This window comes from Palaemon carinicauda, chromosome 22 (genome assembly GCF_036898095.1).
Source record: "Palaemon carinicauda isolate YSFRI2023 chromosome 22, ASM3689809v2, whole genome shotgun sequence".
In the NCBI taxonomy this organism is placed as follows: Eukaryota; Metazoa; Arthropoda; class Malacostraca; order Decapoda; family Palaemonidae; genus Palaemon; species Palaemon carinicauda.
In genome coordinates, this window is record NC_090746.1 from 108,506,058 (window position 1) to 108,526,057 (window position 20,000).

At 41.8% G+C, this 20,000-nt stretch overlaps 1 long non-coding RNA gene across 2 annotated transcripts in view; it reads left to right on the top strand.

Annotated features, from left to right (window-relative positions):
* LOC137616231 (uncharacterized) overlaps positions 1–9,182 on the top strand; it is a 210,162-nt gene extending 200,980 nt beyond the window's left edge. For both annotated transcript variants that reach the window (XR_011039355.1, XR_011039354.1), the window contains exons 2-3: positions 8,124–8,301; positions 8,729–9,182. This is a non-coding gene — a long non-coding RNA (uncharacterized lncRNA). The remainder of the gene's footprint in view (positions 1–8,123; positions 8,302–8,728) is intronic.
* Positions 9,183–20,000: the final 10,818 nt, after the last annotated feature.

Here is a 20,000-nt window from a genome sequence, read left to right on the forward strand (position 1 = left end):
CCCTTGTAGCTTCCTTCCCGTGTGGGTGGGGTTGCTACGCCGTACATTTTGTTTCAATTAGTTTATGAATCTAATTGTAGTTGTTAATTTTTCAGCTTGTAGAACGATTCCTTTCGGGGTTTTCGTTTTTTTCTTAAGTGTTCATTCATTTTTAAATTACATAATTACATAGTTACATAATTATAATTGTTATAATTCTGTTTTGGTTACAGCTCTCCTTCCGCGAGTGTAAGTGGTTGTGAGGGCACGTGCCTGTTGTGTAATTCTTGTTCCTTTTCCTCGGGATTCCTCTTCGGAGCCTTCCCGGGGGAATGAATGTGTACTAATATTATTTGTTTTTATTTTTTTACAGTTACCGATCTAGTTCGTTTCTGTAATATAGCAACGGTGTGAGCTGTCTGGTTGAGTCCTGGGGATTCGGCTGTTGCTGCCTCCCCCCTTGTATTGTCGTCAGGGGCGTGTCTCCTTCTACTGGTAGTACTCCCGTGTCGACGGACAGCTCTCCAGTTCATTTTAGAACAGTCAGGAGGCTTGCCTCCTTGGGCGGATAACTTTCCTTCCGAGGGAAGTTTTTTCCTGTCCAGGCTTGAGCTTTTCCTCTTTTGGGGGGTTCTTCTCTTGCCTTTTTTTCGTGCGACTATGCTCTTGGTGCTGAGCGGTCGCACCTGCAGTTTCGCTCAAGGGGCTGGGCAACTGCAGGAGCTCCTCTTCGGAGGATTGCCCCTTTTAGGTCACTAGCTGACCAGTCTCTTCACGAAGTGTTTCTCTTTCGTTCGCGAGAGAGTACACTCATAGAGACTCCTCTTCGGAGGTTTCTTCTGTTGCTGTTGCTGTTGGCCTCCCTCGCCGTAAGGCCCTCCGTCCGCCTCGTCGTAAGGGCCTCTCATCTCCCTATAAGGGTGCTTGAGGCGCCTTTTTGAATCTCAGTTTGCAGCCTACAACTTCTTTTTCTCGATCTTCCGTCTTGGTGCAGATGGACAGCAGTCTAATCTCGTCTTCCGACGGGCAACGGTCTTCCCGACGGACAACGGTCTTCCCGACGGACAACGGTCTTCCCGACGGACAGCGGTCTTCCGACGGACATCAGTCTCCCGGCGGACAACGATCCCTTCGGGGCTAAGGGTTGCCCCCACGGGGGTTCTTCCCTTGCGTGTCAGGGTTTCCCTGCGCGCCCTTCTGTTCGTCAGCGCTCTCCTGTTCGTCAGCGCTTTCAAGATGATCTTCCCGGCGGTTCCTGTTACGTGCCCTGTGCGCCCACGTTCGCCCTCGCGATCTAGAACTTCGGTTCAGGTCGGGGTCAAGGACTCTTCTTCTTTGCACAGGCTTCCACGCGTAGCCTTCTGCTCGTCAGCGATCATCAGCTCGTCAGCGATCATCAGCTCGCCAGCGATCGTCAGCTCGCCAGCGATCATCAGCTCGCCAGCGATCTCCGGATCGCCCACGTGTGTTACAGCTGGCACGCCAACGTTCTCCAACACTTCTGAAGGAACATGGTTCGCCAGCTACTAGCTCAACTGCGGATGCTGATCGCCATCGCGCGACCCTCAACTGCGGATGCTGATCGCCATCGCGCGACCCTCAACTGCGGATGCTGATCGCCATCGCGCGACCCTCAACTGCGGATGCTGATCGCCATCGCGCGACCCTCAACTGCGGATGCTGATCGCCATCGCGCGACCCTCAACTGCGGATGCTGATCGCCATCGCGCGACCCTCAACTGCGGATGCTGATCGCCATCGCGCGACCCTCAACTGCGGATGCTGATCGCCATCGCGCGACCCTCAACTGCGGATGCTGATCGCCATCGCGCGACCCTCAACTGCGGATGCTGATCGCCATCGCGCGACCCTCAACTGCGGATGCTGATCGCCATCGCGCGACCCTCAACTGCGGATGCTGATCGCCATCGCGCGACCCTCAACTGCGGATGCTGATCGCCATCGCGCGACCCTCAACTGCGGATGCTGATCGCCATCGCGCGACCCTCAACTGCGGATGCTGATCGCCATCGCGCGACCCTCAACTGCGGATGCTGATCGCCATCGCGCGACCCTCAACTGCGGATGCTGATCGCCATCGCGCGACCCTCAACTGCGGATGCTGATCGCCATCGCGCGACCCTCAACTGCGGATGCTGATCGCCATCGCGCGACCCTCAACTGCGGATGCTGATCGCCATCGCGCGACCCTCAACTGCGGATGCTGATCGTTATCGCACAACCCTGAACGATCGCCCTCTTGCGGATGCTGATCACCATCGCACCCTTTCACGCGATTATTCACCTGCGCATGCTGCTCGCCATCGCACAACCCTGAACGATTGCCCGCTTACGCATGCTGCTCGCCATCGCACAACCCTGAACGATTGCCCGCTTACGCATGCTGCTCGCCATCGCACAACCCTGAACGATTGCCCGCTTACGCATGCTGCTCGCCATCGCACAACCCTGAACGATTGCCCGCTTACGCATGCTGCTCGCCATCGCACAACCCTGAACGATTGCCCGCTTACGCATGCTGCTCCTCATCGCACAACCCTGAACGATCGCCCTCTTGCGGATGCTGATCACCATCGCACCCTTTCACGCGATTATTCACCTGCGCATGCTGCTCGCCATCGCACAACCCTGAACGATTGCCCGCTTACGCATGCTGCTCCTCATCGCACAACCCTGAACGATCGCCCTCTTGCGGATGCTGATCACCATCGCACCCTTTCACGCGATCATTCACCTGCGCATGCTGCTCGCCATCGCACAACCCTGAACGATTGCCCGCTTACGCATGCTGCTCCTCATCGCACCACCCTGAACGATCGCCCTCTTGCGGATGCTGATCACCATCGCACCCTTTCACGCGATCATTCACCTGCGCATGCTGCTCGCCATCGCACAACCCTGCACGATTGCCCGCTTACGCATGCTGCTCCTCATCGCACAACCCTGAACGCTCGCCCTCTTGCGGATGCTGATCACCATCGCACCCTATCACGCGATCATTCACCTACACATGCTGCTCGCCATCGCTTACCGCCAGCGATCTTCTTCACCTACGCGGCAGCACGATCCCTCGCCGTCACGCCCATTCGCCTGCGCGCCCGCGCGATCGCTCGCCTGCGCGCCCGCGCGATCGCTCGCCTGCGCGCCCGCGCGATCGCTCGCCTGCGCGCCCGCGCGATCGCTCGCCTGCGCGCCCGCGCGATCGCTCGCCTGCGCGCCCTCGCGACCGCTCGCCCGCGCGACCACTCGCCTGTGCGCCCGCGCGACCATTCGCCTTTGCGCGACTGTTCGCCCTCGCGCGACCATAGTTCGCGGCGAATTCCACAGCCGGTGGTAGCAGCAGGGACGCGTGCTCCTAGGCGGCACTCGGGATCACCTCCATCCAAGCACAGGTTGGTAGTGCAGGACGAAGACAGGTCAGTACAGCATTCTTCCCACCTTTTCAGGCAGGAACCGTCGTGTCCTCTCCAAAGGATCGCCCGATCCCTTTCACCTTAGCGAGGATTTCGGACTCTGTGTCCTTGGAGCAGCAGACATGGTTTGATCCGCTGGCACGGGCGTTAATGAGGTTTATGAAACCAGCACTCACCGGCCAGGGTAACAAACCAGCGGCTGTCTCTCCTACGCTGAAGAGAAAGAGAGGAGTGGACTTCGTGGTGACTTCCCCCAGGGCGAAGTTGGTTCCCAAGAGGTCGGTCTCGAGGGTCCCCTCTCCTGCACGAGTACTCTCTCCTTCTCCCGCCCTGGAAGGATTTTTGGCGGGGGGGGCTTTCCGTTGAAGATTTCTCCATCGGACAAGGGGTGACTGCTTACCTCTTCCTCTGGGAGCTTACCAGGTTCTTTCCCTCCTCGGTTACGGCCCGAGGTTTGGTTCAAGGAAGCTACAGGAAGATCAAGGGTACTTTCCTCCTCTCGAGCTCAGGCACCTTGGCCTTTCGTCGTTAAGTATCTACTTGCGGACAAGCTCGATGTTGTACCATCTGGACGCGCTGACTGAAGGCTTCATTCGGGTGTCTCATCTGTGGAGGTCAACAACCTCAGACACCCTTCCATCCTTGAGAAGAGTTTTGTCTTTGCCCAAGGACAGAGACTTAGACGTCTGCTGTGCGGAGTAAATCGACTTCCGGTTTCACTCCTCCAAGGCGCTTTCTTCCAGACTCTGCAGGGCTCCAGCTCCCTTTTCTTTCAACCACGTCGGCCTAAGTTATCGGCTACGACAACTGGGACAAGGTGTCCAATTGCAGTTTCCTCCTGTCAGGAACAGATGGCACGGGAGACTCCCCCGGGGGGGCATAGTCCTAAAAGGAGTTCACGAACTCTAGGATTGCAGGTTTTTTCGCTGGGAGGATGCTTAAGGTAACTCATCCGAATGACAGCTTCCCGATGCCCATTCCCGCACAATCTCTGTGAGTAGCCAAGGATATCGCGCCTGCCGTCTCTGTCAGCGAATTCAGTGTCTCTGAACCTCTATGCCATAGCATCAGCAGAGTTGCCCGGTTGGGCAGAATGATCCATACCTTAGGCGAAGGTCTTCCTTAGGATCATCGACGGCTTCACCCCCGGCCCCCCTCAGTCGATCCTTTCTTGTAAGGAAGGATCTGAGAGGGGATGTCCATAGTCGACCTCTCAGCCCTGATCAAGTTTGTCGTACAAACTTCGGCCAGCGTAGACCAGCAGAATCGATCAGACTGGTAACGAGGCGACAGGACTCCTTTAACCCTGGATCGGAAGGACGGGTACTTTCAGTTTCCATTCCATCCATCTTCCAGGGTGCTCGTCGAATTCAGCCTAAACTGCAAGTATTCCTGCTTATGATGCAGTGTGGCTATCCCGCCGTGGCATAGCAGGTTTGTTTCCCCAGAGAACTCTCCCTGCCTTCCTCTTGGCCGCTCAGGTGCAGACTTCCGCCTCCTCTGCTGTTTGGAGGGCTGGTCAACTCCGGTAGGCTCGGGTTTCGACCTTCTTCAGCGCCGGGAAAAGCTTCCGAATGCTGACCATGAGTGTGGGCTCATGGTATTTTGCTTGGAGCCTTCTCTTCCTCTGCCTCAACATCTGGAGTATCTGGCCATGATATTGAGTTAACCGCCTTACCACGTTGGAAACCCCGCTTCTCGTCCGTCCAGCGAGGTTAAGCAACGTCGGTACTTGGATGGGTGACCACCTGGGGACGCCAGATTCTGTTACCACATCCTCCGAGCCTTCCTTTCGGTTCACCGTGGCAAGACTGAGGAGAGTCGCAGTACCTGTTCTCAGTCAAGCAGAGTTTTCAGCCCTACCTTGGAACGTTTCCTAGTTCTTCTTTCCTCATTGACCCGTTTATAGTCCGAACGGTCGCCTCAGGATAAGTTCCATGTGGGGCGATCCAAGTTCCGGTGGCTTCAGGCAATGTTTAACCGGACTCCCTGGCCCTATGGGACCAGCGGAACTATTAAACCTACAATGGGTGTTGACCTATGGAGCCTCTTGATGGTAGTGGATATTCTCGTCCTTTCCCCACATTCTTGATGCGGTTCTCGGACTCGTCAAAGGAAAGGGGGGGTGGCATGTTCCGGTCCAGGCCTATGGTCAAGACCTGAAGGATACCTCTCCATCATTCAGGCAGGCTTAAGGGCCTTAGTCTGGCCCCTCTTCAGATCCTACCGCTCCTGCCAAGTCGCCCCGTTGCGTGTCGACTTCATGCTAACCAGCAGGGGACGCATTTTCACACCTTCACATCTTGCAGTAGAGATATCGGGATGATTGAGATTCTCTCAATTCCACCATCGGCTCTCTCATTCCAGGCAGGGGAATGTTTCTCTCAGACTATCCGAGCAGAGCCTCATAGAGAGAGTGTACCTAGGGGTCTTTGACCTTGGGTAACCAGCAAGTGCTGGTCTGGGGGACCTGATCGCGACAGCTTGGAACCTCAAGCTTCCGCTAGTTTTCCCCCCAGTCTCAGACCCCGAGACTCTGGCAAGATGCATTCCGGTGATGGTGGGACAACTTCGACGCCTGCGTCTTCCCTCCTTTTTGTCTGCGGACAATGGGTCTCAACAAAACCAGGTTGTCTGTCAACCTTTCAATGGGAGAGCTCCACTGGGACTATGTGCAGAACGGTTTCTGGACCCTCTGCTTCCCCTGACGGAACTCCCGGGAGAGCTTCTCCCACGGCGCAGACTACTCAAGCAACCACACTGCGACATCTCTCCCGAACCGGGGCGTCGCTTCGGCTTCATGCCTGGAGACACTACGCTTCCTCCTCTAGAAGAGACAACCCGCTACAGTCGCGGTACGGAGGTCGCGTCATCTGCGATAGTCATCCACAGGGGTCTCCCAGGCAAAGTGAAGAGTCTAAGGTGGTTGGTGCCGTGGGAGATATACTTCTTCCCGTGAGGCCTCTTCTCCAGCAATAACGGTCTTATTGCCTTTCGGCGGGAGGAAACTCCTTTCCGCTCTTGGCAATGAAGCCTGTCGCTCAGCCTTTCCCTGACCTTCAGGCTTAAAGGAATAACTTTTTCCTGCCCGCTGGATCTATCCTCGCTCATGCGAAGCTACGATCGTCCCTGCCCTAGTCGGAGGAAGACCTCCAACTTGGAGCATGGCTCGGACTTTTAGTCCTTTAAGAGATCTTCTCAAGACCCTTTTACGACAGGCCTCGGATTGTATTCCGCCCTGGGTCTTCTGCTCACTCTGGCCACGGCCAGTGTGTAAGCAATCTTCTTGGTCTCTTACTACTCCCCCCCTTTCTAAGGAAGAGGGGAAGGCAACATTCAGGCTCGCTCCTGAGTTGTTGGCTAGACTCAGAATCTGTGGGTCCCGACCCTTCGGTCCGATTCATTCAAGATTTTGAGTCTCCATTCTGTGTCTGATGTCCCAAGACCTTCTCTTTCTTGCCAGTACAGGAATCGAGAGGTTAGCGCTGGGAACAGCTGCAGTTTGGCCTCAGTTGCAGCCGATTTGGGAACACAAGGAGGACATGGGGGGAGAGTCACCAGTATACCTCTTCAGCCCGGACTCAAGGACATTCATCTCGACCTGTCTTCAGACCCTCCCCCGTCACGTCGCCCTACAGCACGATGTTGGATACATCGCAACGTCCCTCGCCTTCGAGTAATACTACTCTGTGACGCAGGTGCTACAAGCTGGAGTGTGGAAGCGTCTGATGACCTTCGCAGCCCGCTTCCTGCAGGGCGTGACCCACAGGAGTCTCGATACGTTTTCTATCGCTCTGTGGTGGCTACACAACAGCTGGTCTAACCTCAGGCTCCTTTTTGGACAGGTAGCAGAAGGTTGAGGGCATTGTTATCAGGTTTTAGTCTGCATGAACGAAAGAAGTATGTCTGGCCCTTACTTCTTTCTTCATCATCCCCTCTACGGGGAAGCAGCATCCTGGTCTCTGCATAGCTGACCTCGAACCTCTGTAGGTAAACCATGCTTCCTTGTGTTCCGAGTATTGAGTCAATACTGTCGCGTCCCCCATACCCTGACGAGGTGGTATTGGGAACGTCTTAACCCAGAGTTCCTTCTGGAACTCCAGGTCAACTGCCTAAGACGGGTCACACTTCTTCCTTCACACACAAGCTTACGTAGGCCACATGGTTCCTTGCGGTGCAAGGAACTTGTGAGGTGCAGGGACTCCTTTTCTCGAGTGCGACTCACTCGGATTCTGAGTCCCCGGGTAAAGCCAAAGCCAGTATGGCTGGGGACTTTCCACCCTTCCTAAGGGATAAGTCACCCTTTGTAAATAGCGTGGTTTGTATTTCGGTTACGGAACAAATGACAAATTCGAAGATAATTTGTATTTTTCCTAACCATACAAACCTTAGCTATTTACACATATTTGCCCGCCAGCCCTGTCCCCCAAGACAAGTCCTACCTCTAAGTGAAAGTGAGTATTCACCTGTGTGTGAGGGGGAGGAGGGGTAGCTAGCTACCACTCCCCTACCCCCCCGCTAACTAGCGCGGGGGTAATACACCCTCGTTAAATTCTAATGGCTCGCCATTTCAGCTACGCTAAAAGTAATAACCCTTTGTAAATAGCTAAGGTTTGTATGGTTAGGAAAAATACAAATTATCTTCGAATTTGTCATATTTTAACACTATGTATCTTAAATACCAATGTTTCAACTTATTTGTGCTTTCAGGTATGAAAACTGGGATCCCTTGATTGCCTGTTCGGTTTGAGCGTATTATCTAGACGTGAACTTTACTAGATTAGATCTAGTTTCTTGAATTATCCTTGCGTTCAGACTCTCTTGTCTAAATAGACTTGACTGGGGACAACGCTGTAAAATGGAGAAGTATTTTTCTGTAAATTGAAAGGTGAGCATTACTTTTATATTTCACTTTTGAAATTATATCCTTATCAAGCCAGTCTTCTCCAATTTGGGGCTGAGCCCCCAGTTGTGGGAGGACGTTCCCTATATTGCACGGTGGACCTTGTCTACTGTGCAAGAGAGGCTTTATTATAAACACTTGTGTAATTTCGCATAGCTTTTTAGTTTTGTACTTAATATAGGTTTTGCAGCCTATTTTAAGTTTGATAAATGTTTTCATGATTTATCAATTTCATTGTTTTTTATTAAATTCCTATCTTAAGATAACCATATTTTGATTTAAAATTTGTGTATAGGCTTTGTCTTACGAAACTGGAAAGTTAGTTACTAGTTTGATATTAAAGGATCAAGATCTCGTCTAGATAGTTGTACCTATCTTCAAGAAACCTTTTCTGATAATTGATACTCTTCAGATTGAATGGCGCGACTTCAGGATAAGATTATCTAAAGAGCAAATTAGATGAATATATTATTCCACTTTCTGCAAATGGTATGATTTGGTTACAAGATGGGTCACTGGAAACACTGTCAAGATATGCTATAAATGCCGCAGACTGTAACTGGAAATCCTGATTGGTTTGGAAGATTATTATAGAGATCATGTAAAGATTGGTTTGGTCGAAGATTGTGAATGAGCGAGAGGTAACAAGATCCGCCTGGCTGAAGATTGTTATAGAGATCCTTACAAGATAGCATTTATTGCTACTGGAGACCTGACAAGTGTTGTCTGGTTTTAGATTATTGGACAGCTTGTCAAGATCGCTATTGAATTTTTACTGAAAACCCTGGGATAATCTAAAATATTTGTATAGAAGGTACTTAAACTTTTATAATCTGCATTGTATTGTTAGACTTTAAATTAAAATTGTTAGAATCTTGGTTAATCAATTTAGTGATTAGTTTAGACTAAACTTTATTTATTTGCTTCTTTTTGTGGTTGAATTTGACTTACGCTAGCATTTTTTGAAACACTTTTACTTTTTAATAATGTAATAAGATAAAATCCTGTTTGGTTAGCTGTTAAAAAAAAATCTTATTGGTATTCTGAGACTTTAATTTTAGATTTAAGGATTCATATATTCATTTCCAGTAGGTTGTTACCTGCTCAGTCAACTTAATTCTGGTGAAAGTTTATTTTTCACGAAGATGTTTAAAAGTTGTATACTATTTTCTTTTGTAAATGTTTAATTGTATAATCTCTAAAGAATAAATTTCTATCTCTACTACTCAGCGGTTCTATTAATTTAGGCTATTAATGAAATGGTTAAAAATGAAAATATTGTTGGGTTATAAGTTCAGGTGTTAAAAAATTCAATATAGGGTTTTTCTTCATAATAATCTGGATTATAAAGTGAATAAGCTTTGGAATAAGGAATACTGAATGAAATCTTACAATGTTAATTGTATAATCTCTAAAAATACTTTTAGTTTTACTACGCAGCGGTTCTTAGTAAGTCTAATGGAATGTTTAAAAACAATGAAATTTTTGGTCGAAGGTTCTAAGTTCAGGTGTTCAAATTCAGTTTAGTTTTTGTTCTTCATATAAGTGTCTTTTAAAGTGAATAAGCTTTGGAATAAGTAATACCGAATGAAGTCTTGAAATGGGCATGACGAGCTAACTTAAGGAAACTAGGTTGTTCATTGGGACTTTACTTGTAAGGGTTATTTGAAGGGTTATTAGCTAATTGTGAGCTAGGGGTTCAATAATTAAAAATTAGTTTTTCAAAGCAGAACTAAGACTTGGAAGTTCATTTTACATAGATCTTAAAATTGAAAGAGCTCAAATATATAAACTAAACATTAAACATTTTTTGAGATTTACATCAGTTTTAGAAGCAGTAATAATTTACTAAGGTAATGAACAAACTTTACTGATAATTGGAAAGATTTATACTATTGGTGCTCGCTGTAACATACTTAGTCCGCTGGTCATGGGAGATTGGTTAACCCTTGACTGTTAAAGGCTTCTGGCCGGTACAGGAATAGTATGTTTCGGATGGGTTTTGTCTAGGGATTTTATCGCCCATAAAACATTTTGCAGGGTTATAAAAGATTCGTCATTGCTAAATGGCAATGTTAAACTGTAGCTAGAGATCGCATCGCTCGAAGTATTATATAAAGGGAACTAAATTTTGTGGCCAGTAAGAATCTATGTTAGAGTTTTTAGTATATTAGTATAATGAAATCTCAAACTTCAAAGATAGTTTGAAGGAAAGATTAAAGTAAACTTTAATTAACGACGAGAGTGCAACAGGTTGATGATCATCAGAGACCTTAAAGGGAAAACTGTAAATCCTACTTAAAAAGGTAAAACCGTGCGCCTTAGCAGCGCCATCTATTGCCGAAGGGCCATACTAATTACCTTAAAAAAAAAAATAATGGTGTCATGGCGTTTCAGAAGACTTATTAGTACAAAAGTTGCCCAATACTTGTTCTATTAAAGTGATTTTCCATATTTCTATTACATCGCATTGATCCTTAAACTACCTATATTCTTTTTCATACTCTTACAGCTTTTTACTTGTTCACTTGCAAATGTTAAGGTTAGGCTGTGTATTTCATGTATATATATTATTGCAAATATAAGTAAGAGTATGTGAAAGAGAGGCATCCGAAATTGGACCTGTGCCTCAGACTAAACTAAGAAGGGAAAGCATTGGTGGTGGGTGGTTTGATATTGTCTTAGGCTTCACTGTTAAAAAAAGAAAAAAAAAAAAAAAAAAAAAAAAAACTTAGTTTTTATCAAGTTCTCCGTAAAAATATAATTTTCTCAACCGTATTTCAGTAAATACAGGCAACCGTAATTTCACCTTTGTCTGTTACTGGTGTTACCGTAATATTACTCAATATAACCGTTTTTAAAACTTTAATAATCCTGTAATAAATATTGCCAGACTTTTACCGTTTTCTTAAGACCAATTTTTAACAGTGTTGTTAAGTCACATTTTCTCACACCATATAGAGATGGTCATAGGTGATGATCTGTTGTTTTTGGCATTTAATGTGATTTTGGTCTCTAGAGGTAAGAGTTTGCACTTACCTTAGTAAGTTAATGCCTCTCGAAGTAGCCTTAGCGTGTATTAGGCCTACTATTTCAATGTATAATCTCTTAACTTTTAAAGTACACATTTTGCAAGTTGGTCATATGTGCAGTCAATATTTAACTTTATTTTAACTGTGCATCAATAAATGAGGAAAACCTGCACAATTAAATGATAGTTTATGCTTGACGGCAACATATTCAACATATGCTTCTTATCTTACAAATGGCGACAGACTTGAGTTAGCGTTACCAGATTGTTAGATCCCAGATCACAAATTTCCTTGAGAAGGATAGGAATACAACATAATCCTTACCAGATTATTAGATCCCAAATTCCCTTGAGAAGGATAGGAATAAGATATAATCCTTACCAGATTATTAGATCCTAAATTCCCTTGAGAAGGATAGGAATACAATATTAATCCTTACCAAATAGTTAAGATACCAAATTCCCCTGAAAAGGATAGGAATATGATATAATCCTTACCAGATTATTAGATCCCAAATTCCCTTGAGAAGGATAGGAATACAATGTAATCCTTACCAGATAGATAGATTTCAAATTCCCCTGAGAAGGATGGAAATACAACATAACCCTGATCCTAAATGAAAATAGAAAAACCACGAGTACAATTTTTCAGGCAAATTTTTTTTTTTTTTTTTTTAGTGTAACATATATATGTATCATGCCTGATAAATAGCAGCCATCATACTTCGAAAAGAACGCTAATGATAATATGAAAAAAAAAATGGAGTCCTCCTTAACATGAATAATTTTACCTAAAATAGATAAAGTAGAAAAGAAGAATGTTAGCTAATATAATTCAATTCGATAATGTCAGTACATCTTGAGGATACTGGTCTAAAATCTTCTGAGGGAAATACTAACAATACTAATTAGGATATTGCTAGAAGTAAAGGCTACAATTTCTAATCAAAATAGTTTTGGAATTCCTAATCATTCCAAACTTGTTTTACTCCAGTATGAATTATAAAATCATGTTTAATCTCTCAGAACTAAATTTATAAACGAAATCGGAAAAAAAAATCATTTTGAAAGTCCTAATGGCTCCAAACTAGTTTTACCCTATAATGAATTATGTAATCATTTATGACTTCTGAATTTATAATCGAAACCGAAAAAAAAAAATAGTCAAATTAAATAACCCCGAAAGATTTTTATTGTTTTTACAGCAAAGAAGAGAGGTACATTACAATCATAGAAACTCTCTTGCCTCCCTAAAACTAACAGCAAAGATTTCAAAGTCAGAAATAGCACAACAGTGAAAGAGGGGAAAAATATATTCCGTCATAGTGAAGAGAGAAAAGAGAGAGAATGGAATCTGCGGCAGAAATGAAAAACTTTTGTGAAAAAAAATGACGCATGAACCTCATATCATGAGTGATGAGTGGGAGTAAGATTCTCTCTCTCTCTCTCTCTCTCTCTCTCTCTCTCTCTCTCTCTCTCTCTCTCTCTCTCTCTATATATATATATATATATATATATATATATATATATATATATATATATATATATATATATATATTATATATATATATATATATGTGTGTGTGTGTGTGTGTGTGTGTGTGTGTGTGTGTGTGTGTTATATATATATATATATATGTGTGTGTGTGTTATATATATATATATATATATATATATATATATATATATATATATATATATATATCACACACACACACACACATATATATATATATATATATATATATATATATATATATATATATATATATATAACACACACACACACACACACACACACACACATATATATATATATATATATATATATATATATATATATATATATATATATATATATATATATAGATATAGATATATACAAATACATACATATATATATAGAAATATATATATATATATATATATATATATATATATATATATATATATATATATATATATATATATATATATATTGTACTTAAACAGCAATAAACGTTTAAACATTATCGAAATGGCAGGGATGTGTATTTCAATTTTGTCAATGTATCTCAAAAAGACGTCAATTTCTTTAATCTATTCTGCGTAATTTTCCTTTGTAATGGCAAGGGAACAAAATATGTACATTATAATGTTGAAACGTCTTGAAAGAAAAATCTAGGATTTATTTTCTCTGATAACGTTTATGTGCTTATCGTTGTTCACTTTAGTCCTATGCGTTTTCCTCTTCCATCCTGATTTAAGGAAACATTGTACAGTATATTTCAAAATAGGCAGCTCTTTTGTATATGTCAGAATGATCATTAATGTTTTATTTCCGAAACAGATCGGCAAATATACCATGTAAATAACGATAAATGCAGAACAAAACAGATTATCCTCTCGAGACGCGATAGATTGCATCAGAAATGGAGGGCTTCCATGTCAAAGGCTACAACGGTTGGTGATATGCCTCGGTGTGTTTTGGACAGTGCCATAGCCTCTGTAGCATGGTCTTCCAAAGTTCCACTGTCTTGGGTTAGAGTTCTCTTGCTTGAGGGTACACTCAGGCACTATTCTATCTAATTTCTCTTCCTTTTGTTTGTTAAAGTTTTTATAGTTGATCATCATCTCCTCCTACGCCTATTGACGTAAAGGTCCTCGGTTAGATTTCGCCAGTCGTCTCTATCTTGAGCTATTAATTTAATATTTCTCTAATTCATCATCTCCTACTTATCGCTTCATAGTCATAGCCATGTAGGCCTGGGTCTTCCAACTCTTCTTGAAAGACTTTATAGTTTATATAGGCTGTATTAATTTTAATGTTACTGTTCTTAAAATATTTTATTTTTCCTTGTTTCCTTTCCTCACGTAGCTATTTTCCCTGGGCTTATAGTATCCTGCTATCCCAACTACGGTTGTAGCTTAGAAAATAATAATAATAATAATAATAACAATAATAATAATAATAATATATTTTTGACATTCTATTCATTTCATCCGATCGCCTCTTCGTTGAAACACCTGAAAAAACCGGTTGAATCTGGTTTCCTCAGCCGGGCTGTCCGTTGAAATTGTGCGTTTATGGGGGTGAATACAGTTGCTCTCTCTCTCTCTCTCTCTCTCTCTCTCTCTCTCTCTCTCTCTCTCTCTCTCTCTCTCTCTCTCTCTCTCTCTCTCTCTTGTTGAAAAGTTTTTCGTTATTAGCTATAAGGGGGCTTTGAAGGAAAGCATTTTGATGGATAATTTGAAATGTAAATTCGATTAACTTTAGAAGGAACGATTAGCCGATACAGTGCAAGACATTAAGGCTTTTAAGAGGAAACTGAACACATTCTTATTGCAACAGTGACTATTTTTACAGTAAATGAACAATACGCGATTTGAAACGTTAAATACTCTGAACGTACAAGGTAAAACGACAGTGGAGGTCCTGTTGAGAAGGTAAAGCCTCTCAATTTAGGTTTATTTGGATCTTACAATTTCTGTCAATACTGTAATGTTCTGTAACTGATATTATCTTAAGCTGGCCTCAACCATATATCTAATTTCTCATTTTTTTCGTAAATGAGGACTAAAAGCCAGAGCAAGACCAATATTAATCAGAGAGCGGGGTTCCCCTGCTGTAATGGAACGGAAAAGCAGCCATCAAAGTAAACTAAGTAAGGTGGAAGAAGAAGAACGAGTTTTGAGCTTTCCCGCGCAGTGACGTCACTCGGGACCCAGCTGAGTAAGTGACAGGATGTTCGGTTCGTTGGCTCATACTGTTTTGGGGGGAATTCGTCGATCTCTTATGTATTATCATTTCAATCAGTTGATAAGAGACAACAAAGATGGTGGTATATGTGCTGTGTTTAGTTGCAATAATCACGATGGAGATCTCCAAGAAAAAAGGCATTTCATTTTACGTAATTCCTAAGGATCAATCCCTGAAAAACTTTGGTTAATCTGTGCAAAAGGAAAGATGATTTTATCGTGATTTTGGAAAAATCCTTAAATATGTACTTACCGATTGGTATCCTAATATGCATGAAAACTGAAGGATACTGCTTCGTCTATTCAACATGTATATACAAAGGATTTAACTCAGGTAAATATTGTTGATTTGCTATATCAATAGAAGAGTATTTTAGTTGGCTGTAGACCCAATCCAATATTTCTCAAATGAAAATGGTTTAGTTTATTATCTGCTGAATGAATACAACAGTTTTTATTACTCTATTTATATGATATGTTTATAAAGCCTTTAATTTAGATCTGTGTATGCCTTCTTTTTGTATAATTTCTATTTTAAAAGCCTGTATCTATTCAACACTATTGCTTGATGATTGATATGATTTTCATGAAAGTTATTTTGCTTAAGCCTATTTTAAACTTTCTACTATGGTTTGTTAACTCTGTTGCTTCTAGGCCTATTGCTACAAACTAAATTACCTAGGCTTACAACATATAGGCGTATAGGTCTAGCCTAGATTTTTTAAGGGATAAAGAAAATTTAACATGGCTCTCTCTCTCTCTCTCTCTCTCTCTCTCTCTCTCTCTCTCTCTCTCTCTCTCTCTTTTTGTCAACCCGTGGTCGTAAGTGCTACTACTTAAAAGGCCTTAATGAACTTTGCTGTTAAAGAAAGCTATTTTTAGACAAATATAGGAATCCTTCTAGGGGAGCAACTCCGGCAGATGTATTTAGCTAAAGTAAATTCATTACAGTGAGTAATGGCCAAAGCTCTTCATGATTTTCAGTAGCCATGTATAAAATGATATATCGATATAGACCTAGGTCTAAGTTAAGTAGTACTCACGACCGAATTCTCTCTCTCTCTCTCTCTCTCTCTCTCTCTCTCTCTCTCTCTCTCTCTCTCTCTCTCTCTCTCTCTCCTTCTTCTTCTTCAATTAATATATTCTATCCAGGTCGTATTTCGTTTACAAGAAATGAGGCTAAACAATTGCTGAAAATTATATACGATAGCAAAAATTTTCAATTCCAAGCCTCAAAACTAGTCTATATTGACACAATGAATATTTATTGTCATCATCATCTCCTCCTACGCCCATTGACGCAAAGGGCCTCGGTTAGATTTCACCAGTCGTCTCCATCTTGAGCTTTAATTCAATACTTCATCATTCATCATCTCCTACTTCGCGCTTCATAGTCCTCAGTCATGAAGGCCTAGGTCTTCAAACTCTTCTATTGCCTTGTGGAGCTCAGCTGAACGGTTGGTTAACTAATCTCTCTTGGGGAGTGCGAAGAGCATGCCCAAACCATCTCCAACTACCCCTCATCATGCTCTCATCCACATATGGCACTTGAGTAATCGCTCTTATACTTTCATTTCTAATCGTGCCCTGCCATTTAACTCATGATATCCTTTTGTGGACTTTGTTCTCAAATCTATCAAATCTATTGGAGATTGTTTCCTTATCATACCATGACTCATGTCATGTAGGCATTATTATTTAGCAATACCTTTGCTAAATTTTCTGAAGCACGAAATAAAACACTATTGCTTGATGATTGATATAATTTTCATGAAAGTTATTTTGCTTAAGCCTATTTTAAACTTTCTACTATGGTTTGTTAACTCTGTTGCGTCTAGGCCTATTGCTATAAAGTAAACTACCTAGGCTTACAGCATATAGGCGCATAAGTCTAGCCTAGATTATTTATGGGACAAGGAAAATTTAACATGGCTCTCTCTCTCTCTCTCTCTCTCTCTCTCTCTCTCTCTCTCTCTCTCTCTCTCTCTCCTCCCCCCCCCTCGCTGTATTTTTGTCAATACATGCCCCTAAGAGCTCCTTAAAAGGCCATCCCTGAACTAGGCTGCTAAAGAAAGCAGTTTTTAGATAGTTATAGGACTCCTTTTAGGAAAGCAATTCACGCAGATATATCTAGCTTAAGTAAATTCATTATAGTAAGTGGGTCTGATAATATGGCCAAAGACCTCCATAATTTTCAGTAGGCATACGTAAAATTATGTATCGATATAGTCCTAGGTCTGTTAAGTAGAACTCACGACAGAATTCTCTCTCTCTCTCTCTCTCTCTCTCTCTCTCTCTCTCTCTCTCTCTCTCTCTCTCTCTCTCTCTCAAAACTGTTGTCTTACCTATGTACTTCAGTGCAGCAGCAACCTCCTTCCACAGGGCAGCTATGACATCACTATCCCGATGGCTGCGGTCACTGGGATCATATATAGGAGGGCGCTCTCAAACCAAGGGCAAGTTTATTAGGAACTCCACTTCCATGATGGTCACACGACGACGACTCACTGTCTGTGACTCGACGCGACGCGCCGTGACTTGACTTGACTGGACTCTTCCGGTGTTAACGGTTTCTTCAAATATCCATACAAATTAATGTTAAACTGGGGTGGCGATTCATGACGCGTGATGACTTGCCTTGACTTGACGTGACTCGACTCGCTTGGTGTAAACGCAGCATACGTCTATTCAATACCATGCATTTACGTAATATTTTACCACTGATTAGGCTGTATGATAATATATATTTTCTTTTGAATTAGGAAAGATAATTTTATCATGTTATGACTACTTAATGAAGCAATTTAAATATAAAACAATGCAAAAGTGCCCCAAGGCTAGAAATGCATTGCAGTAATATTTGACCTCGAGTCGTTCTGTTCCGCGCAAAGTCACTGACATGTCTTGACTCTCGGGCTGCCTGTGATTCCAACTGTTTTTCTTCCACCTTGGTATAGTAAAACGACGCTTCGATAGAAGTATTACTCAGACAGAATATATATATATATATATATATATATATATATATATATATATATATATATATATATGTGTGTGTGTGTGTGTGTGTGTATATATATATATATATATATATATATATATATATATATATATATATATATATATATATATATATGTACTGTATATCTACACTAGTGTATATATATATATATATATATATATATATATATATATATATATATATATATATATATGTGTGTGTGTGTGTGTGTGTGTGTGTGTGTGTGTGTATATACATATGTATATGTATGTATATATATACATATGTATATGCATATATATATATATATATATATATATATATATATATATATATATATATATATATATATATATATATATATATATGCATATATGTAGCCAGAAACGTGCTCTTTTATTATATAAGGGAGATCAGTCATGATATTCGAGCCGTATAAGAGAAACCAGGAATATATGTGAATTATTAAAACTACTAAAATCCGTTCATCAACAACCCGGGAATAACTTTTCGAGATTATTGAATACATTGATTGAAAACATTGAACAATTCAATAAGGTAAATACTGTCATCAAACACTTGGCTTATAAAATGGTTGTTGTTATTGCTTACAGACAAAAGCATGATCAATCATTTGAGAGAGAGAACTGTATTCAGCATATTTTGTCAAAGGAAATTACGTATATGCAGTTCTCACTATATAAGAAAAACTTTATAAGTTTTACCAGAGACCAATCATAACTTAATTTCTTTTACACAAGAAAACTGTTTCACGTGTACATGGAAAACATTAAACTTGATCCTTCTCACTTTTTCGCAATATGTCAATACACGGAAGCGATAACGCCAATCAAGTTTTTTTTAGGTTTTTCCTTTTATGGTTTGATACATATTATACGTTTATCATATGGCACCTGTCATAATATCTGCTTATATGGCCGGACACACACACACACATATATATATGTATATATATATATATATATATATATATATATATATATATATATATATATATATATATATATATATATATATATATATATATATATATATACACGGTAGACGCGTGTGTATCTGTATATTATTGAATAATCGTCAGAGTTAAGTACATTGTTACGTGAGTGTAATGGAATAATTGATATAGACGTAAAAAAGAAAAAAAAATCCCATATATGTAAACTTAATATGTAAATAATACATCTTTAATTGAACTGAAACTACCTAAAAAATTCAAAGATATACTCAGACGAGCTTAAAATCTTGTGTCAGACATATTCAGATTTATCGAGTTAACATATCAGTTGAAACTTGGTGATATCTCCTGATATAATTCCTTTGATAAGACGAATTACCATATTACCATCCTCTCATTACAATCTAAAAGTTCGCTAAAAGATTTATTAGGCTACAGTTGTTTTGAAAACAAATTACATGAAAGTAGGGGTCGCGTCTCCGAATTTATTAGGTAATTTAAAGTACTGACTTCTCAAAAGGGGACGGCTTCCCGCTACTAAGAAGTAGGAAAAAGGCTCCTAAGCGTTATATATGGCGCTATTCAGGAGCATGTTATAGCATTATATTACTCCTTCTGAAAAGGAATTACCCTTTTTACCTCCGCCAACGAAGTTGGGAGTTATGTTTTCATCCCTGTTTGTCTGTTTGTGAACAGCTTCCTGACCACTATTTCACTCAGAGAGTAGTGAAGCTTTCAGGGATTAATTGTTATGTTGAGACGTTAAAGTGATTTAAATTTTAAAGTCCTAGGTCAAAGGTCAAGGCCGAGAAAGAAGTTACCGTAGCGGAGGTCACAATTTTACTCATAGAGTAATGAACTTTCTGGGATTAGATGTTATGTTGAGACGTGGAAGTTATTAAAATTTTAAAGTCGTAGGGCAAAGGTCAAGGTCGAGA